We start from the raw sequence: 23582 nt of genomic DNA, 5'->3' as shown, positions 1-23582 counted from the left end.
CCTTTTGATTTCATAGGCTCCATTACTCTTCAATCTGGAGCGTGCTTGAAGGCAAAATGTATGTAGGGCTGCCACTATATTAGAGAATAAGATAGTTTGAGTGTTATATTTGAGTACATAGTGCCGTTGGTGGCTTAAACCCAAAAATGTGTTTATTTCATATAAAACATGTATTCATAATAACAGAAAAAACACCCTTATAGCAGTTGTGTGGTCTTGTTGGACAGGTTTATGACTGTATGATATATCTATCTATCTATCTATCAGTACCTGGAAAGTAGTTGTGTGAAAGCTGCACATAGTAAACCACACTGTTGCTATCAAATAAAATCTAAAGTGTCTCTTCTGTGACCCTTATGATGAGATCACAGATGGAGATTATTACAAAACACCCCGTGTCCTCTTAGACCCTAAGCTTGACTCTTGACTGGGATCATTGAACTTGACAGGATCCTGACCACATGATGGAGGATGGGACAAGGTTCACAGTGGCCCTGCCTTTTTAGTAAAGTGATTTTGATATGCGCCTCCATCAAACACTGACAAATGAAATGTGAGAAAGACACGCATTAATTAGAGTATTCAAATACATATCATTTAAATTGGCAAATACGACCAAGCAAAGCTTGTATTCACTAATGGATTACCTCCCTTATTTACATTGTGTGTTTGGATAAAAAGATTTAAACTACTGATGCCAAACACTAGCTAGCACAATATGAAACAGATGTCACCACAGATGGAGGATAAACGGCTGCATACATTTCTGTTGCAAGGCAGAACTGTCATTTGTAGCAGTAAGGGATTATTACAGTTGTGTTGAGCACACACTCCTGTGTGTTTTGTGGCCCTTTTTTTTATAATATCTGTGTTAGCAGACAGTATATGTACTGGCACCAGGAATAATCAGTTAGGGTACCAGGAGTAATCAGTGTACAGTATGTAAGGGTGCCGTTGTGAGTCATTCAGCTAAATTGCATGATTTTATTACAAACCTGGAGTTAATAATATCCTCGTTTTCTCAACAATTTTTCTTTTGAGAGTTCATGAGAGTTAATGAGTGAAATTATTTTATTTTTTTTAACCTTTTTGAATGATGTCTTACAACTGAAGTGTTCCCCTTTAACACTCTCTTCTCTGGCATACTGTAATGCTGGAAGTTTTGATTAAATGTCAGCACAGGTAAATTTCAATACTATCATTCCACCTCTGTATGTTTTATGCAGTGTTTGTGTTTTGTGTGCAGGCGGTGTGTGTGTGTGTGTGGAGTAGGCGAGACAATGTCTGGACCTGACACCTACTGGGAGATCAGACGGTGATTTACACTCTGGCAGGACACCTTCAGTCTTCATTATGGTGTGTTATGACATGTAATTGCTCTGTTTCTTTGTGTCTCAGCATTTTTCTTTTTGCACTGCACCTCCTCCCTGAAACCCTGCAATATTTATTCAGATTCTTTGGAGTCTTTTTTTTTTTTTTGTGTTCTGTGCTCCAAATGAATCTGCCCTAAACTGGTTTGCATGTTGTTTGTATGGTGGCTGTTATATGTGTGGTAGTATAGATGGAGGTACCCAAGGGGACACAGATGTACATCTTTACAACAAAATCCAGAGGCATCACTCCTATCGTAAGTGCAGCACACAAACTCTGTGGATATAAAAATCAAGATGGTGACTTTCAAAATTGCAGTACAGCAGTAATCCAGTTTGTCAATTTCCCTTTGATTTAGTTTTTATTATCATCATTATTATTATTATTATCGTTGTTATTATTATTGTTATTAAATGATTTGTAATACCTGTTTTTTATAGAGATGATCATTTTCAGTGGTTTATTATTTTGTAGTGTTTTTCACCTATTAATAGTCACACCTACGGTTTATCTTCTGCCTTCACTGTAAATGAAAACATGATGGTACATGAAAAATATCAAACGATGTCTTTTATGTTTCCAGTACCCAGTCAAATAGCACCCTTTTTTTATAAACCCTTTTTTTAATCCACATTTACCTGTACTGAAGGCTGTGCAGGCATTTGATCAAGGCCATCTTGAGTATTTTCTTCTTATTTTTTAAGAAGTGGATGAATTCTTGAGTTATGACCGAAAACGTGTTCAGTGAGGAGACAATGATCTTTGACCTTTTTTGATCAGCAAAATCTAATCCGTTCATCCTTGAGTCCAAGGTGTTCCTGAGATATTGTGTTCTCAAGAATTGGATGAAGAACTCGTAATGCCTCCAACCACAGCACATAAAAAGGCTTCAGCCTGTTAGTCAGTGTCAGACAGTCTGTGGCTTATAACTTTGTGATACATGCTTCTGAGTGTCCTGTCCTCTTTACTGGCCTCTCATCACAGAGCGTTGACTGAAAACAGAACCAGTGCTCAGCCTGAGGCCTGCGGTCTCCTCTGATTTGCTGACTGACTGTGGACATAGTAGACCGTTCAGTCCAGGATGGAGATGCTGCAGGAACAGGTAAACCAGGTTGCTGAGAGGCTTAGAGATGACACACTGCAGTTTTAATATTTTTGTTAAGCACTCAGGGTTTACAAACACCCATGCACAAGAATTTAAGTGAGCTGAAAATGTCATGTTGGCTTATGCAACTGTAACACGCTTCATAAGATCATAAAACTGCAAGGCTCTCTCCTCTAATTTTCAACTAAATGGATAAAATGGTGTCAGCATGTTACTACAAATCACTGGCGGGACTATAAACTAAAGCAGTTACTCCATGACAAGACAGCAAATCTTTTTTTCCCATCAAAAAAGATTTTATTTGAAATGCTGAAGCAATTGCAAAAAAGAAATCTGAAAATGAAGAAGGGATGGGAAAATATCAGGTAGTGTTTTCTGCTTTTCTGCAGGTACATCACTATTGACTATTTTGACTCATTTTATTGTAATCCAAAGCCTAGAAAATACAAATACTGCCCAGTTATCCACAGTAATATACACTACAGATTTCAGTGTTGTAGCAGGATTATTGGGTTGGTGTTCTGAAAGTTTGAGCTCAACATCTTAGCCTCTGTATCAGCAGGTATCAGCAGTAGCAGGTTGTCACATTGTGAAGTGATGTTTTGCTTTGTAATGATAATATTTCCTCTGCCTGGCTGATCTTGCTCAGGTTCAGATATGATATTTTGCCTCGTCTCTGTGCTTTGTCAGTTTTCTCAGTCATTTGGCTTTGCGTTAACCTCAGTGACCCATGGGGTCAGGTGTCACTTGATAGTCTGTGCTCCGATGAGAGAGGAGGGTGATAATGACAAACTGAATTACAGGACATCACAGGGTGTTAGATCTTGTCCGATCAGCTTGAGAGGTGTCAGTTAGCAATCCAGGTAGCACTGACGGCAGTTTGCTGAAAGACATTTTTCATACAACGTTTCACTGGAATTGGTTGTGACCTGTTTCAAATGAAAAGTGAAAATCTTGAATGGAAATCACTGTGAAATTCTCTGTACGCTAAGCCATTACTGAGTTGCATTACAGACCTGTGCCCCACGATTTATTGTCCAAGCACAGGAGATTATTTTCACTAAATTCCCTGCTCTATGCTACATGTTAAAGCACCTGTGTGGTTTCAGAAATCCCTCAAATACCTTTTCTTTAGTAGACCTGTTAGAAAGGGTTATATCGTTCCCTTGAGGCAGCAAACTTGGCGAGTTCACTCCTATCAGTCATTTTGCTTTTGACAATGTTGTGGGCTGAATCTAGCCCAGGGCGAATTTCAACCCCGTGCGCTGGCTCTACACGAGGCCACACAATTATCTGCAGCGTGATAGCACAACCTGACTTCAACACCTTCAGTGTCACCATATTGTGTGTTAGTGCAGGGTGGGAATGGAAAGCACCTCGTGGAAACCTCCCCTGAAGGCACAATGCGGCGGCAACGTTAGAGCTCAGCAGCTGGTGTATAGTGTAACGCAGCATAAGCTGTCAAGGTAGCATGAAATGCTGATAAGAGGTTTTCACACGCACATCATTTCATGTCGACTCATTTGCTTTCCATTTAGTGTCATTGTCAGCCAGAGCAGCATGCTGTTTTACCAAGCTGGTTATGAGCTCTGTATTAAGTGAATTTTTGTTCATCGTGGTGCGTGTTTATGTGGATTTTTGGAAGGATAACAGCGGCAGAATCGTTATTTAGTTCTGCAGCATCTGTGCTTTGAGAAACGCATTTGAATGGCGCTCACATGATTGAGTGACACCTGCTTGTCAGAGGGGTTCTGCAATTTCTGCACCCAGAGAAGGCAGTACTGCAACTGCATGTCAATCAGGCTGGAAGCCTTAATCCCCTCCACATACATGCAGTCACACACACATACGCTTGCTCTCCCGGAGTCTCTCCTCCAGAGTTTCTTTCAAGCAGAACTCCCATGCCCATCATAACATCCATTCATGCACTGATGAAGCTTGAAAACAGGCTGTAATTAAATTTTCTTTGAATTGAATACTGCAGATATCATGCTTTTTTTTTTTTTATCAGCTGTGTCGTCTTACCTTAACATGGATGCTATTTTCTGCTTACTCCAGCATAGATGCCAGTATTGATTTATCTTCTCCTGTTGAATAGGGTGTGTGTGTGTGTGTGTGTGTGTGTGTCGACAGCAGGAATTTGTTTTTCTCTTATATGCAGTAGCTGACATGCATACAAACACTGGTGTATCAATGAAAGGAATAGGAGGGGAAACAAGTGTATTCTCTGCTATTGATTTACATACAATGCAAGATGTGAAAAGGACCTTTGCCCATCCAGCCGTATGATGGTGTGTGGTGCTCTGCTGTGTGTGTGTGTGTAGGTGTACTTGCTGGAGGAGTAAAAGTGTGTGTCTGTGCTCACATGCGTCTGACTCATTTCTGTGTGCGTTTGTGTGAGACGCTTGGGAAAAAAAAAAGGGGTTTACGAACAACTGCATCAGCAGTACGAGCTCTGCCACGCACATACAAAGCACAAGCCCATTCTCCTGAGCGTCTCCTGTGATCTCTCTTTTCCCTGTCATGTCAAGACAGTAACGGGTGTCTTACCTTAGGCAAAAACACAGTTTAGCTGTCTTCCTCTTTATCTCGTTATTTATCTACTGCTCTAACACTCTGGAATGAGTCAGGAACATCGTAGTGAATTTGGTACCCATGCTGCTGTATGTCTACTCCTCCACTGTGCCAACCTTGTAGGTAGTGTATCTCTGGCACTGTAGTTTCATCGAGGGATTTACCGCACGGTGCTGCCTGCGTGGCTTGGGCACTTTCCCAGTAATACAACCATGCTGGGCAGGCTGGATGAACAGAAGGTCGGGACATGCCATAACACTTGGTAATATGGGCTGACAATTCAGGTAGTGCCAGGCACTGAGATCATATCAGGTGCCAGTATCAGGCCAGTAGCTGGTCCACATGGGTGTTTTTAGTGATTTATAATGAAGCGGCACAGTGTAAACCTTTACTGCAAATTGGATCTTGTGCATAATATCTGCAGCAGATGTGAGATTGCAATTGACTGTAAATTATATCGAAGGAGGTGATATTAACTTCAAAGTGAGTTGACAAGGAAACACGCTTGTGGATTATTTGTGACGATAGTTTGCAACTGAAGATAGTTTTGTTCTGTTTATACTTCACACACATGTCTCTGAAACATGTAGTTTGATTCTAAAGAGCCTTATTTTCTTGATCATATACAGTACTCAAAATGCATGTCAAGAACTGTATAACTAATCCTTGGGGCTGCAACATATGGGTAATCAATTAGGAGATAGTCTTGACAATCAAAGAAAAATAACATAACTCTGCTAAAGAACGGTGAATGCCCTGAATGGTTAAAGTTAATGATGCAATCACAACTCCTATATGTCTTAGTAGATGGTGACATAATGATGCGTAAACGCTCACTGTGAACAGGAGACAGCATGTGGCTGCAGATTCTTAAATGTAACATTAAATGTTTTCCATCCATGCATTCCTTTATAGAACTTAAGTAAAGGAAGTTGAAAGTGAGCCTCACACAACAAGTCGTGTCTATATACTCATAACAGTGGTATGAAACATGAATAAATAAGCCAAATTGTGATGGGGAGTCAATTGAAAGACAAATTATCACTTTAAGTCTGTATGTGTTTGTGTTGAATTCAGAGGACAACTGTCGGATTGATTGATCAATCTTATGAAAACAATTGGACAAATCAAATCATTTTTATATCAAAGCTCTCTTTTTCAAGCTTTTCTTTTGTCATTGTTTGCTGCTTACTTTCTTACTTACTAGTTTCTCTTTTATGATTTGGTCTGAAAACTTTCCCTCTAAAATTGGAAAACTACAATTATAGGCCATTTTTTTTTTAAACTTGCAAAGTAAAAACCTTGCGGAAAGTTGAAAATGTTGCTATAATTAGATCGCACGCAATCTGTGGAAACTATATGGGCAGACACTGTTGAAAGGGAACAGTGCATCTGTGTTAATTACCTTAAATGAGAAACAGGATGCTACTAGGGCATTAGCCTAATAATAACGTAAGCATGGTGAAGGCAAACACCACCTGGCAAATGTCACAGCCAAGTCAAGTAACAGAGGGGGGAGGGGGCCGTGTTTACACTGAATCAGCTGTAATTGTGTGTGATTGAGATATTACAGACTAATTGTGTCTACAGTCATGGGGATGTGCACTCCAGAGGAGCATTTAAGCAAGGCACAATATTTTTATTTTCTCAAGTGCTTGTTTGTTACTGGAATTATAACCCAACTGTCACGAAGAGGAAGTCCATTTAAATTGTATTCAGAAATCAAACTAATTACTCTAGGATTGACTTGACCAGGCGTGATTTATTTAATTTTTTTTTTTTTTTTTTCCACCTCCCCCCCATATCTTCCGTGAAGCAAGTCAATAAACAATCTGCATAACTTTACCGCATCAATATTTAATGTGCCAGCTAAAGGTCTGCTCTCCTATGGGTCACAGTCAGTCTGGGTTTGATGTTTACTACTTTGAAAAATTTGCCACAGACGCAAACAATCCCAAGGGGTTTTTACTTTGTGTGTGTGTTTGAGTGAGTGCATGCATAATGATGAGTGTTTATGTGTTTAATATTTTTATTGTACTTTTTCAAGTCCTTGTGTGTCTGTGGGCGTTTCTATACATCAGAGGAAGGGGCCTCAAAGCCCTCCCAAGCCAGTAGAAACGATCTGCTCCCCCAAATTGCTTACAGGCGGTCTATCAGTGGGGAAGGGGAAAAAATGGGGGTGAATTTTTAATGATGAAAACAAATGAGCCAACACAGGCATGCAATTAGGGGGGAAGTCATGGCTATGTGTCGTCTTTAGATGAGCAACATGATGGCCTCTTTACCCCTGGCGGGGGTAAAGCCGTGCCCCAGGAGAAGGCTCATTAGGACTGAGGAGGAGTGTATAGGAGGGGCTGAGCCCAGTCAACAGTGGGCGTGGAGCGAGGGGGCCACTGCCACTCGTGGAAGAAGAGGGGCTTGACTTAAGTCCTTTCACAACAAGGGCCATTCTGATTCTGCGGAAGACGTCGGCTTGTGAGGCGCACGTCGCACTGCTGTTAAATAATCGTGTCACACAAAGGACGGCTGCCATATGCGCTGAATTAGCGCCAGTGCAAAAATATTGCCCCATCAATGTGGCTAGTATAATGGAAGATTTTATACTCTCAATGTTTATCTTTTACCACATTAGGAAAAAATAATAGTGTTCATATTCTAATGATTGTCATAAAAAAGACATTATTTGAGCGAAAGTGATTGTAATATCTAAGTCGTTCAAATGACCCAACTCACCAATTATGCTTTATGAATTATAATTTGCTCTCCTCTTACTCACTGATAGTCATTCGATGATGCATCACATTAATGATCATCTGTCACAGATTATACATCTTTGGATTTGTTTGCATTTGAACTTCACAATGCAAACTCGGCATTGTTTGACAAAGAAAGGCCGGCGGCAACAGTACATCTAGACGCTTTATCTGATTGTTATTTTGTTACTATAAATATAAACTCAATCGAATCCCCTTTACAAAAGCCTTTGTTTGGTGGGTGCAGCAGCTTTTGGCCACACTGTGGGACTATAGTATATGTAGTGCACTCCAGGGTCTTTAACAGCTGGAAGAGTGCCACCAGATGGTTAAGAGCAGAAGTGATTTTCCTCTACTCCAACCTTCATCTCATTGTACCAAAAATAAAAAACAACCTGTCAAACAGAAAACGCACCAACTATTTTGATCACGGATGCAACCCTGAAAATGATTTTATTGTAACAACTCTTAACATGATTTTGTGTAGTGACGTTGTCATGAAGTCCTTCATTTGAAATCCTTCATTTGTTTAAGTGATATTAATACAGTAGTTTGGCTTAAGATCTCCCCATGGAAAACCAGATTTCCTCATGCTGCAGTCACGGTTTGTCAAAGTTTCTTTTTGAAAATGACCACCGTGCTTTTCCTCTCTGTTGATCAAAGGAACTTAACACCAGGCCGATTTGTTTTCGGTCTCCTGTTGAATTACCCCGCGCTGCCACATTCAACAGAATTTGCATACTGGGTATTAGCTTTGAAGCAAAACTGGGCTTCACACAGACAAATGCATACAGCTTTATTTAAGCGGCTAATTGAGAATCAAGTAAGCATTTCTAATCTGTTAAACAGAAAATTGTATTTCCTCAGCTAATTAATATTCTTAGTTAAGCTAAGTAAATATCCAAGCAGGATTGCACGCTAGTGAGTTTAGTGTGAAATAAGACTGACAGGAGTTCAGCACCCGCATTATCACACCACCCAAAGCCATGTGGAAAACAAAGCAATAAGAACCTGCCTGCATTTTTCAGCTTAAGTCTTTTGAATTTAGTGTTTAAAAATCATTTCCAGACTTCCAAACAACTCATGAAGACATCAAACAGAAGCCATAATTTACACTGTGAGCATGAAGGTAGTTATGCCATTCGACGTCAGAACCTCCTGCAATTTGCGGTATGCTCAGCATGATGGACGCGCCAAAGCTGCATTTTTCTCAGCGCAGTTCCATATTCAGCATTGGATAGAATCGTGAAACCATTCGTGGCTTTCTTTCCAAGGCCCTTGGCCACATTGTTCCCCTGCTTTGCACCGGTTACTATTGAATGCATCCACTGATTGCATCAGTGTCAGATTTAATAACTCAGTGTACATCTGTTGTGATCTTGAAGATGTTGTAATGATGAAATATATTAGATTGAAGGGCCCTTTTAAGAGTGATGTGTCAGCCAGTTTAACTGCTCAATAGTCTTTTCCTCTCTTTTTTTTGCTAATATCTTGGGGTGCACTCATTTCTTGACCTTGGACAAAATGGCCACCACCTCCTATCAATCATCAACTCAAGCAAGAACTGGAGAAAATGATGCGGCTAACAACATTATCACAGCACTTGGTCACATGTCATTGATTTGACAAAACGTCATCAGTCAGCAATGTCACTCACATTGTTCAGTGCTCCATTATAACAGGGATGGCATGCACACAGGACCGGATACTCAACTGGTCTCTGTGGTGGGATTTAAAACTAATGCCTTTTTATTTAAGACCAAAACTCCATGCACTGAAAAAGGATAAAAGAAAATAATAAAATCCAATACAACAAATGACCACAATAAACACATTTAATATGATCATTTTCTTCTGAAAATGCGTTACTTGGCTGCTGTTTTGGTTGCATTGTCAGTCGGACAGTAATTTAAGGTAATTCTTATAACTGGTTGATCAATGATGGTTGAGGGATAGTCTGTTCACGCAGATCTGTGGTTACACAAGTGTAACCGTTCCAATGAAACAGGTGTTGCAGGCAAAATAACCAAAATAATGGTCTAAAATCAATGTTGAACTTTAGTCTTTTGTAGCTCCAGAACTTCCTATAATACTTTATTCCCTTGCATAATGATATAAAAGCGGCCATTATATATCTGTATGACATCCGTGGGTTTCGAGTAGAGAAAAATAAAGAACAGCTAGTATATATGCTAAAAAAAAAGCCAACCAAAAGTGTCCATCGATATAAAAGATAACGGAGAGTGGTTTATCCTCGCTTTGCCCATGGTTACGTTAAACTGACATTTGATTTATAAAGCCTCAACTATTATTTCCATTAATCAATATATTTGGAAATGTAATATATTCTATATATCTTAATTGAAATGGAAACTTTCTTACTTTCTTTTTTTTCCTTTTTGTCAGATTGGCCTGTCCAAAAAAAAGAGAAAACCTTTTAATATTTTGATTGATTGTATCACAATTGTTGATCCACACTGGACCCCCAACCCCCCATGCTCCATCTTTGACACGAAGGCCACATAGCACTCCCATAGTGTCCCAGTGGACACACCTGTCCCCTCCAGGATACTGATGTCACACTATTCATCATCTCCTATTGAGAGCTGATGAGGGAATGGATCCACCTTACGAGGGTCTCCAGCGGTCGCTCCCCTGACAGCATTCCCGCCCCCTCCTCCCCCGCGCGGTCTCCCTGGGGAGGTTTCAATTAAAGCGCCTGAATGTTTGGGACATTTTAATCCCCCTTACCTCGTTTATCGTTGCACCCACACACGCGTGCACCGTGAGTGAAAGAGTGCGTCCATGGTTAAAACTCTCTCTCTCTGTTCAATTTGTGTGCACGTCGTCTGCATGGAGATTAGGCGCCCAGTACGTATGTATGGCTGTGTGTGTATTTACATGTGTGTACGTGTGTTGCTACATTGTTCTTTGACACCACAGTTACTGTATGGGCTGGTGGAAGCATGTAATTCATCTTGTAAAAAGAAAAAAAGGATCGCCCTCCTTTGTTATTAATGTTTGCTGTAATCTCTCAGCTTGACTTAGACAACCAATTCAAGGTAGCTGGGTTTGTAGAACTTTATTTTTTATACATTTGGAAAAGTCTACAAAAGAAAATGTAAATAACTGCAGAGCTCCGTCGACTGAAATGAATATTAGGAGGTGGTTTGGCAGCAAGATGAATGATTATGTTGCGCGCTTAGGAAAAGTCTTTGTTCATGCTGCTTTAGTACGTCATTTGGAGAAAGTAAGAGAGACAATATCAAGACGTCTGTGCTTTCGGTCCATTTCAGACGTCTTCTTGAGGTCATTAAATATTCATGGTATGATTGACGTGGTTGTTTGAGACAGAAAAATGACATGATGACCTTTAACAATCAAAATGAATATGCCCTATCATAATACTAACGTGCACTATGCTACTTTGGATCTCAGGAAAATTGACTAATGGTTTCACAGTGTGTGCACTTTGCTCCATATAACCACTCTGAGACACAGATCTTTGGCTGGAGATTTGCTGAGAAACCGCTTGTTAATGGACAATTGATTAGGGCTTAATGAGGGTATTGATTGAGGTGATCTAGAATGAAACTTTTTCATCCAGTTTTCGCAAGTCAAACAGAAACTGGCTCGTATCTGCAGGTCATGTGTTAAATGTTCATCATTAGTGTTCTTTTACCGCCTCACTCAAATTCCAGCCAACGCAAAAGGAGATCAGTGCTTAAGAAAATGAAGCTCAGCAAATTTGTCTCTTGTCATCTCCGTGTTTTGGTATGATGCTCATTAAAAACGATCTTGTCTACCCCCGTGCTGCCATTTTGGAAAAGTCCAATCATTTTTGAAGTAAGTGGTTGAGAAGCACAAATTTCCTCCACACTTCCTATATTTAATTTATTAAATACCACTACTTAAAGGGCTGTTTCGCCCATTTTTCACCTGGTCAAATGAAGGATAAACTTACAATTATTATGATGCTGCTGTGTCTGTTTGTTTAATTTGACCAAATTTTTATTATTTATATTATGTATTATTTATATTATGTATTTTGAAGGAAGTGACTGTGCCGTCGACTTTTCGTCAATTTTATTCCGGATATTCAGTCCCACTGTCAATTCAATTCCACTGTCTCATGATCAAATAACACATTTATCTCTGGAAATTAGTAAAAAAGTGGCTCTTTAATATATGCATTGTGATAATTTGCACTTTCAAATTTAGTGCAACGCACTCCAATCTAGTTTCCTCAAATGGGAACAGCTGCAGGTTGAAGTGATTCCATTTATTCAGATCACTGAAACCATATTGCACATTCTTTTCACCTGCGTCACCAAAGAGACGTTCATAAAGATGGATCATTTGTACTGTCTTACACTTGGTGACAAATGTTTCAATTTCATAATTCTCAGTAGTCTCGCACGCTTCTTTCCTACATATAAACCGATTTGACCTACTAACGGAGAACCGTCTCAAGACAATCTACATGTCTTTGGTAAAGGATGAGATGGCCCGGGAGTCAGAGAGAGGGGGGAGGAGATTCATCACTCATCAGACGCTGTTAGGGAAATTTAGGAGCTTAATTTTGTCGATCCAGGCAGTTGATACAGCCGGTGATTCAGCATTGTTATACCAGAGACTGATGTCTCCTCTGTAAGTGATGTGCAGACGGCCAGCAATTCCTCACGGAGAGGGATGGTCTCCTCTGCAGGAGTTAATGGTGTCATGGTGGCGGTTGATCATTCTTTTTTTTCTTTCTTTTTTTAATGGTACGCTTCCTGGATATATTTATATTTGTAAAAGAGGTTCAGATGGTATAAACAGTGAAGCGGTGTTCAAATAGGTTATTGATTAATTGATTTACAGGCTTGATTAATCTGTCTTGAGTTTTTATTATACAAGGGATTGAGCCATCTCATTTGTCTTTTGGATCATTCCATAATGAATATAATTGCTATTTGCAACCGTCAACTTTCATTAAGCTAGTTTCAGGTTTCTTTTTTATCTCTTTGTAAAATGAATACTCCCTTTTTGTAACCGTTTGTCCACCAAAGCAAGAAGCCTGACAGTGTGACTTACTATCAGGCTATTTTACATCATATTCCTATGATGTAGTGTTCATTTAAAAAAAACTGGCCAAGACTATATTATTTATTTGACTGAAACAAACTAAAAAAGATTTGACTAAGATTAGACTCAAATGCCCATACTCTAAGATGGCTAAAACATTGACTGTATATGAATAATGCAAAAAATCCCATTATATTCCTAAGGTTGACATCTGAATCTTCCCCTCAGATTGTCTTTGTTTACAAACCACATTGTAATCTAAGTGTTTTGCCTCACTCTGCCCTGAAAAGCATGTCCCTGTCATGCTGCACATAGCTGAACAATGACCTGGATGGACAATGTGACCTTTGTCTCCAGGTGAAAAGAAGAAAAGGTCTTCCTCACAAATCTGTTTTCATGTTGCCAAAGCCTGATACGATATGAACATAGTTGGTTGTCGCATTGCTCCTCTACTGTATCTGTGCCTATAGATCTCCATTTTAATAGGCTCATTACTGTGCAGCTGGTTCGGCGGCCTGCTTTGGTTCTGAATGGGCTGCAGTCTCCGCCAGTGGAGACAGCTGGCTGTTTAGTGTGTTTTCCAGAGATGTCAGAGGAATCCGTCTCTAATCCCCCGCTCCCCGCTGAGACCCCGTTCTTGGAGAAGCATCACACAGAAACATATGACGCCGCTGATAAAGAGGGACAATTCAGTTGAATTAAAAAAGGATCGCTTCATGTTATTAGCCGACTCTTTGTCAGGGTATTATGCCTGTCAATATGATACTTATTCAAAGATCGTTTTGACATTGACTGCATCTCTTGTCACCAGGGGTTTGTCTTGTGAACCAAGTGCAGCATTTCATGAAGAGGCGAGGATAGATGGTACATGGATTTAATAATTTATATTCCTCATCCCAGGTTGGGTGAAGTGTGTCATTCAGAGGTGTGAATTGAGTCTGATCTTGGGGGGATTGCAGTTGGATTTCCACGTGATTTGCCATGAAGCTGTTTCCGACACTGATTTCTACCACATATGCGTGCAGTGTGGTAGTCTGGCATTTATACTGGATCGTCGTGTGCAGTGTCTGCAAGAAATTGGCCATTGGTGACCTTTTGTTGTGCTGTGCTTAACTTTTCTACGTTATATTTGCAGAGAGATCAGATAAGCCAGTACAGTGAGGAAGTCTGGAAGCGCTGTGCTAATTGCTCTGTGGTTAGATAAGCATCTTGGAAAAGCAGACACGTGAATTATGAGCACACTCAGATTTTATTACCTGAAACTTTGAACACATGGCGGTCCAACCTGGGGAATAACTGTTTTATATTTTGCCTAAACAGAGCCCTGCCTCTTGCATAAAAACACACACACATACGCACAGAGAGAAACACATAAAAAGAGCCACACGCACACAAAGTGGGTGGTAGAGTAGGACTTTAACCTGGCGAGCAACAGCAACAATCGCTCTGGAAAAGGAAGAAGGAGATTCGTCAAGATGAGAGCAGGGATTTTTAATTCACCGGTAGACTTGTTGAAAAGGATGTAACAGGTTTGTTATTCCAAATAATGGGAAACAAATGCCATAAGCTTTTTATTGTGGAGTGCAAGGACTGTCGAGAAAACGGCTCACTCTACAACTCATGATGTTATAATACAAAAGCCCGCTCTTGGTTACAAATGTGGAATTCACAAAAACGGGGCATGAATGTCAAGTGTGGAAGTCGTGTAGGAGCGTATGCATTCATTTTACATCTAAAATGCCTTGTGCAGTTTGTATTAAAATGTAGAAATTTAATTCATATCGTTTTTTAGATATATCCCCCGTGTTTAAAAATGTAGCATCACAACATGAGAAGCCTTTTATTGCTGGTGCATCATAGAGATACGCACATATCAGGAGAATAAAATGGCCTGTGTGTTCAGAGGGGAGGCTCAGCAGAGTCTGATTGATTTGGCTGTAATAGTGACAACAAGCCTCCCCTGTGTTTCACTCCGCATAATTCTTTGATTAATGCTGTGCGTCCCAAAAACGCTCCACTGCAACATGAAATTGAATTAAATCACCTGGATACAATCTGTAATTGATTGGAAATGTCAAAGAAGAGGGGGACTGTCATTAATAACTCGAAAGAAGGGTTTCCAAAAAAAAAAGTGGATGAAGTGATTTCTTTTTATATTGAGTTTTATTTGCCCCATAATGCATTTCATCGATGGCATCAGGGTGTCACATGTGAAGCATCAGCACTGAAAATCATCGTACCTCTTCTCGTCTGTATTTCACCTTGACAGATGCCTGTTGTCACCACTCCCTGCAGACCCACGTCACACGTATGTTTCATTGTTGTTGGTTGTTGTGTACCGAATCAGAGGCCACAGATCACTAAAGCATTAAATGAAATCACTGTACTCCTCCACTTCACAGTGTACGACTGTGTTTTTAAATCAATACTGTAAATTATCGAAAGGCATTGGAAAGGGATATGGCAAATGATATTCATTGGAGGGAATCATGTTCCCCTGAGCTGTCAATAAAAGCTGCACATGTTCTCTTACTCCATCTCCTGGTGAGTCTATTGTAGATGGGAAATTCCTTCTTTGTCAGATTGTATTTTTCATGAATAACAATTACAGACTTTCATAATTCCTTTCATGTAAGAGCACTGCCTCAGTGATTGATCTCCTTAAATCTGCCTATTCGTACCGATCCTTCTCCCCGTGATAAGCTGACAATCTGCTGTAACACATAATACACCAGGAGCCTAAAGGTGTGTCTGTTCATCCTATTTCAAGCTCGGGAGAACGAGGGCACACAATTTCAGCAGTTATTTAATAACTGCAAGTGCAGTGAAGATGGGAGAGACACCTGCAGCTGCGCGGCACAATAAAGTAACATTATCAGTCGGATGCAAATCCAAACTTCAACAATGTATGAAAAGGTTGCATCAAAAACGCATACGATGTGAGTTTGAAAAGTGTATATCAGGTATTACACCCAGTTAACTGGTCTGCAAAGTGTGCTAATATTGTTCAGGTCATAGGATTTGGTTTTCTAATCTACTATGAAGTAACTGTGTAGCTTTTCACATGAATCTATATTTCCAATATCCTCACTCTATTATGTTGTGGAGCGGTGTTTTTTTGCATTTCCATTAGGAATAGTAATAACATAACCGGCCCTTCCCTTGGTGTACCACAGTAATGGTACAGTACGGGTGGATTGGGTGACAGAAAAGCTTTACTCCTTTTGTGATCAGCGTTTTTCATAGCTTGTTGAGACGGTTACAAAAACAAGCTGCCGGATGTCCTCTGTTGTTGTCTGTTGTGCCACGTTTGATGTCGTCGTCAGTGCACAGCGCACACCCCGCCTACCAAGTAATGGTACTGTTCTCAGTCGAAAAAGGCTTGTGTTCCAAACCGTACCGTACTATAACAGACTGTACTCACCTCACACCCTGGACATAAACTGTTCAAACTGCTGCCTTCAGGCCATCTCCAAAAAACATTGCACATACTGTGAAAGCAATAGCTTTTTATATTTACATCTTCTGTTAAAAAAAATAAATAAAAAAATCCCTTATTTGTGTGCACAAACCTGGCCAATACAGTTTTATTCTGATTGTGTACCATGATGGTAACACGGCTTTAATGTTTTAATGAGTAGATATTTATAAGTCAATGACGTTTACAATGACAAAATTGATTTGATTTAACCTATTATGGAGTTGGTTGACTAAAATAGCGCCAGCAGTTGTTTAAGTTTTCTGCCATCGTGGATAGCTTTCACCACAACAGCAGGTAAAAAAATTTGGGCAAATGTGGAATTTTCTGCATTTGCATAGCCTCATTATGAGGCTGTATCCATTATGTATGGCTGAGTGGAGCTCTGCTGACCCACCATTTTCAAGAAATTATGCAAGGTGGTAATCGGGTGCGATGCACTCTGGGGTAGGAAAGTACGCTGCCACTGACGTGACAGCCATGATTATTCTAGCTGTCAGTATTTCACACACATAAGTGAGCAGATGATGCCTCATGAGTAGTAGTAGTATCCTAATAGAGCCATCAATATCCACATCATTCAGTCCATCACACCTTGTTCCACTGCTTGTGTGTGTTGGTAAGAGATGAGATTATGAATAAATTGACAGAGTATGTGATTTCTGAGCTTTTTTTTCCTACAAAGCTCGTCTGTATCCAAATATATTTATTGTTTCACACAGTTGTGGTCATTAAGTGGGACGTGCTGTATATTTTGCACACTTTAAAAAAAAGTTGTTGTTGAAAAATAATGTTCAAAGAACATACTTTGGCTCCAGGAATTGCAGCGGACACAGGTCTGTGAATGCCGAGATCAATGAAGAGCCATCATCTCTTTTGTAAGATGCTTCTGTTCCTGTGTAGCTGAATTTAATTATGTAATCATCCCCTGCAGTGAGCACAGCCATCAAGAGGCACTTGCCAAATGGTACTTTACAATTTATTTACTCTCAATCATTACTTTTTCACACTCTTGCCTCCCTTTTCTCACTCTTTGTCCACTAACGTGTGCAAAAGGAGCTTATTTCTTGGCTTTTCACTGCTCCCATCTCGAGTAAATCTCGAGTCTGACAGTTTTTTTGTGTGCTTCTAATACATGTGAGTGTAGAGTCTATGGAGAGAGACAGTTCTGATGCCTATACCTCGCTGACCGACAGATGAGAAATTGAAAGTAGTTGAAAAGAATGGGAGACGTCTGTGTCATTCTTTTCTACACGCCTGCAGCCAAGTTCGGTTCAGGACACGGCAAAGAAAAGAGGGCAGAGAATTAAAAAAAGACAAATACTCACACACATGCTTTTGCTTGAAATGTGGCAGCGATGCGTGTTGTCATAGTTCGGGTAAGGCTACTCCCCACTGTTTAAAAGATTTGATTTAAGGATGCATTTGGCAGTTTGGGAAATATATTAGATAAGAATGTTGCTTTGCTTAAAGAAATCTGAGCAGAAGGTGCTTATCTATGTACAGAAGTATAGCCCAAGATGTGGTCTTACAAATAAACCTCTGCGCTAATAAAAGGTTTGACATTGTTTAACAAATGAATAATAAAGTGTCAGTTAGCTTACTCTAGAGGCACTGACAGGTGGATCTTATCACCACGACTCCATCAGAGAGCCATGTTATCCCTACTTCGTCCATACATTGTGTACATTCGCGGCCTTGTCACGTATTTATTGCGATCTTGTGTTACAAGATTAGTGTGCAAATGCAGTGTGTGCTTTTGCCTGAGGGAATTCATCTACAGCAAATCTGTTCCTAATTTAAAAGCATGTCCTCCTGATTGAGCTTGACAGACACCCCACATTGTTTATATCAAGAATTCTTTTTGAAGTTTATTAGCTTTTTAACTAGCTTTGTTTCTTTGATCCTTGTGGGAAAACAATATATCGTGTGACTTGTAAGGGCATTCTGGTGCTGCTTCGCCCAAGCTATTGTATGTTTTTGTTTATATTTAATTTAAATGCACAAAATGGGTTAAGACACTTCTGGAGTCCTCTCCATTCTTTCGTAGATTCGTAGATTTTTTTTATTTAGCCGCCCTATTCTGATGTGGTTTGAATGTGGAATTTATGTTGGAATGAGTTCCACGATTTTACCACTGACACAATGAGATGCAACCGTGCTCTAATAGCCTGCTTCATGTCTGTGTCGTTCCCAACAGTTAATCTGCAGCTGTGTCGCTAACAGTTTGCAACGGAGCTCAAAAATGTTTTGGACCGCCATCAATTGTCTTTCATTAATTCAAACATTTTTTCCCGAGTTTTGTTTTTCAGTTCTCCTGAAGGAACTGTTGTGAAACAGGGTGTGCCTTAGTATGAAGCTGGTGAACACATGGATTTACGAGATAAACACGGCCCTGCATGCAGATCATTTACTTACCTCATCAATTCAATGTTTCGGGGCTTATTCCAACAGGGGAAAGTCTAAATCACGACTCCAGGGCGTTCACTTTCATATCTCCACATGTTGAATCTTTGTTTTGCGTGAATAATTATGGCGTTTAAAGATTAGCATCAACAGTTGGCTCATGTCCAAATGAGCAGCCATGTTACTCCACCACTGTGTTCTTTGGTCTTAATGTCAAACAGGACATTTAAAGCCCCGTCGCAGCCCCCCTGCTGATTTCACACACCAAAGTCATTAGATTCAATTTGGTTTTGTAAATGATGCACTGGTACCGTGGCTTCCATTCAAGTCAGCCTGGGTTTTAATTACCGTTAATTACATTTTGCATAAAGCTTTTTCCGCAAATGGCTCCTGAAGCGCCTATAATATTTATACATGTAAATGAATGGTATGCTGATAAAGGATCATGAATTGGTGAGTGCTGAAAGAAAGGGTCTTTTTAAACAGCCGTCTGATAAGTGAAAGTCAAATGGAAAAAGAGCGACACTAAATATGTGACAAGAGTAAGATAATGTCTGCCTGCTTAGATGGTTACAAAGAGAAGAGTTGTTTTGGTTACATCTCATGAAATTTAAAATCTGAATTTGAGTGAAGTGTGTATGCCAAACATTCACAGACAGTGTGTGAAGTGCATTTTGCTAATATTATTTATTATTGTCGACCATGAACTGCTGTTTCATCGCCACCCTTTTGGCAAATAGCAGCATCAGTCTTCATGTTGTAAAGTGGAGACAATCCTGAGGATGTCTGTCACTAGCCAATCAGCACCCACTAATGGGAGATAGCCTTCACGCATGTTTTCATTGACCATGTGTCTATGCCAAATGCTGTAGTTAAAAGGTGACACTAAATAAAGTGGGCTCCACTAAGATAAACATGCCTGAAAACTCAAATCACATTTGATGGCAGTCATTAGCTTGGTTCGTTGGCCAAATACATCATGTTGTCACAATTTTGGCCCACAGACCCTATTAAATACCATTAGCGAGGAGCAATTGAAGCCAACAAATTAGACATGTCCTACACATTCTGCGTCAGTATTTTCAAAATGCTTACTTTGACATTGATTGTGAATTATGAGAACTGTATATCTTTAGCTTTTGGCAGTTATTCAGTGTGTATACAAGAAATAACGTGTACTTGAAATCGCACTCCTTGGACGAGGGACTGTGCTAACAGGTTTTACCCTCAGTACGTCCAAAAACTGACATTTTAAAATCATCTCAGTTTCACAGTCTTAACCACAATGTCTGACACTCATAACAGCCTCAGAGCTTCCTTGAAGTCAACCCCTCGCCCTATAGGTATGTGCTTGAACATCACTGACATGGCTCATGAACAGGACGGCTGTGACAGGGAGGGAGCCTCTGTGGACTTGATGTCACCCTGCGACCCTCTTTGGCCCCTGGTCCCATGTCAGTGTTTGTGATGCCATGGTGACAGCAACAGTCAGGGGAGGAGCCTGTGACCTTTGCTTAACTAATGGATCCTTCATCGTCCCCCGTGCTACTAGCATGAACCCTGTGTTTATTGCTCTTTATTTTAAATTAAATTCCCAGCAGTGCCCATCCATCATGGTCGCCAATGACCTTTACTGGAGGTGATGACTTGGCCTCCAAGAAGGCAGCGTGCAGGTTTAACACAGCTCACCACACCACCATGTTAAGTTTCATGTGAAGCATCTTACAAATAAATGTGAAATGTTCCGTTACCTTTGCATAACTAAATGTGCTTCACAGGATAAAACAAAGGCCCTCACTTAATTACCCATCACTCACTTTATAAAGCAGATAAAGCAACAGAGGAATGGAGCAGAATTTTGTGGGCATGTGCAAATGACGTGCTCTTAAAATTGCCATTTTTTTCCATCTTCATAGAATGGAAATGAATGCTGTAGTTGCAGCGTAGAGCTATTGCAAAGCACTGAATGACAGCTAATGGATTATTGTCACAGGTGTCTTTGTGAACCAAGTATGCATTATAATATTTATCATTCATAGCTGGCAACTGAACATGTTTTTGCCCCTTAAAAAAAACCTTTCTGCCATGTTATCCGTACACCCCTCACTGCAATACAACAAAACTAAGAAACTTTATTATAACTTTGCTAGTGAGATTTTATTATTGCAGATAAGGCCACCAGTAATGCCATCCAGACTTTTGGGGTTGTTAATTTAGAGGAATTAGATTAAATTATTTGTAGATTTCTGTAAACAGGTGAACCACATGTGTATCTTTTTGCCTTTGGAGTATTGTCCTAAATACCTGCTGCATTTTTAATTCTTTACTGAATTACTGAATTAGTTTTGCGTCAAATCTCTGACAGTGATGTGACAGTAGTTATGAGAATTGCACTTTATATGTATAGAATATTCCACAGGTATCAATTAACATCTTTGTTTGCATTGCATCTTTCATCACTTTTTGTATTTTTGGATAAGCAAACATATTTTTCTAAAGAAATAATTTTCATTTTGTAGCCTCTCTCTATATATATATTCTCTGTAGCACCATGCTTTAATGGCACCTCTTTTAGAAAAATGGATCTGGATGAAAATTGACAAATTACATTATACATTTGGAGTGGTTAAACGTTGGATTAGAGCTTGTAATTGTACCTGTGTGATGCAGAGATTTCATCTAAAGCCCACTTTACAGTGCCTTTTGGGGTGGTGGGATGTCATTAACTCTGTAAATGGAATATGGACAATGCAAAACAAGATAATGACTGAGACCAGTGTGCATTTAACCCAGTCACCAGCTCAGCTGTGGAGAGCAGTGTTTTTAAATAAAATCTCAGACATTGCTTAGAAATAAAATGCAATACAAATGGGAGCTGACTGCTTTGGTTTCTGATGAATTAGCTGCATGATGATAGAGAATTTTGCTTTAGTGCAAAAGCAACTCGAGGATGGAAGGTTGTTTTGATAATCTCATCTGACGTGTGGAACAGTCTTTGTGTGTGCAGTTAAGGGTGTTCATTGGAGCATGGCTTTTCGAGAAAGAAGCTGCAAAGCTCTTTACAGAGTTTGGGCCCTTCTGTCTGTCACATTTTACACAACCAGGAGAACAATGAGGCAACAAATCAATGTCCCAATCATCTGTACCATCAGGAGCTGAAATAATCACTACCTATTTCTGAACCCTGTCCAATCTGACTGACTGGGAACCTCTGGGAAATGGAGTTTTAGTGCATTATTTATCAGTCCTGGTTGTTAAAGGATATGCCATAGGGTTTTGTTGTTGACAGCAAAAATACCTGATGTCTAAAACTGGTAATCCATTACAATTATTTTCATTTGCGTGGACAGGGCCCTGCTATATAATATTACTGTCAACTAGCTCATAATGGTCAGTGACTATTTTTTTTAATAATTCAGCTGTTTGCAACACCACAACAGAAACCACAATCAGAATTGTCCACAGCTTGAAATCCTCACACAGTTTAAACCAAAAGCTGAACATCATAAATCTTACAAAAGGAAAGATGTTGTTTCAGGGCTGTTGTATTAGAGTAGATTAAATGTCTCAAAGTACAGCTAATACGTTGACAACTATAAGTGTAGTAGCAGCTGTAACTTATATAGAATAATGAGGCATTGTGTGTGTATAAAAGTCACTGTAAGTTGACTCTTGTTTTTGTCCATTTATGTGTTTCTACGATGGTTTTCATTCATTTCCTGTTCCTTTGTATGATGCAGTAAAATATGGCAAAATCCTTGTAACAGCGTTTTAAAATAGATCTGCTCACAGCAAACTATTCAGTAGATGTTTTTCATTGCCTAATGTGCCTTTTACTAGTGATTTGCTATTCATTTTAAGAGCATGTTCAAAATTGCCTCACGTTTACTATCACATAGGTCAGCGGCTCCAAGGTCAGATTTATTGTTGAAAATTGAAACTAATGAATATGCGAAACAGAGTAAAAAGGCTTCTGCTCTGTATGCCCTTTTATGAGCTCCAGCAACCCCAGATTTAATGAGGGTGAATACAAGGCTTTAATTCATTATTTAAAACTGACGTGTCCGCTTCATTCAGTTCTTGGTTACTACATTACTACTACATTCTGATATTTGAATTGATAATGATGGATTGTTATACAATGTTTTATATGTAAAGAATATCATAGAAAGCCGTAGTCTTAAGTTAAAAAACAGTTTAAAATGAGGAATATTTGATGTAATACAAAGACACACTGTGAGTAACTTCTTTAGAAGGAACTCTTGTCATGTCTGTTTGATATCTGTGTTGGGTCTGCTTGAAACTAAAAGGGATGCTGCTGACAAATTAAAATTCACTGGATATAAATATGATTCTTCAGACGTCTGTTGTCATAGTTGGTAATACAATGGTAAAAAGACATCAGAGCAAGTCTGATAAGCCAGCCACTGCCACAAAGATCCCCAAAGCCTATAGAGATAGGGCTGTCGCCCTCTTTTTTTGGCCTAATCTCCTCTACTGTGGAGCTGGCATGTCTGTGTGGATGAAATGGAGCGATAGCTGTCTGCTCTTATCAGGCAGAATTTGGTCCACTGGGAGAGATTTGGCTGCATTGGGAAATGGAAGCAGCACAGTGGAGCTGACCATAACTCTTCGTATGGTATACTCTGGTGACTCCCATGGCTCAAACAGCACAGCACAGTCCCTAGAACACACACACACACACACACACACACAGGCATATAAACACAAAGCCTATCACAAATAGTATACACAATCCCAAAGCTAGTCCTACTGGACTGTAAAGCAAGGTGGCCATGTGTGTTCTTTGTCCTTTGAGCTGTATCTT

The 23582-nt window shown here is 39.7% G+C and overlaps 1 protein-coding gene across 2 annotated transcripts in view; it reads left to right on the top strand.

Annotated features, from left to right (window-relative positions):
* Window positions 1-959: 959 nt before the first annotated feature.
* The window catches only part of lg16h14orf180 (linkage group 16 C14orf180 homolog), a 94472-nt gene continuing 71849 nt past the window's right edge, over window positions 960-23582 (top strand). Inside the window, exons 1-3 of one of the 2 annotated variants that reach the window (XM_044047637.1) lie at window positions 960-1356; window positions 1562-1627; window positions 2356-2473. The gene's annotated coding sequence lies outside the window, so the exon portion shown is untranslated. The remainder of the gene's footprint in view (window positions 1357-1561; window positions 1628-2355; window positions 2474-23582) is intronic. The other variant, XM_044047639.1, reaches the window with a different exon arrangement.

Source organism: Solea senegalensis, linkage group LG16 (assembly GCF_019176455.1).
Source record: "Solea senegalensis isolate Sse05_10M linkage group LG16, IFAPA_SoseM_1, whole genome shotgun sequence".
Taxonomy (NCBI): Eukaryota; Metazoa; Chordata; class Actinopteri; order Pleuronectiformes; family Soleidae; genus Solea; species Solea senegalensis.
Note: the sequence above shows the minus strand (reverse complement) of the source record. Positions and strands in the feature narration are given on the sequence as shown.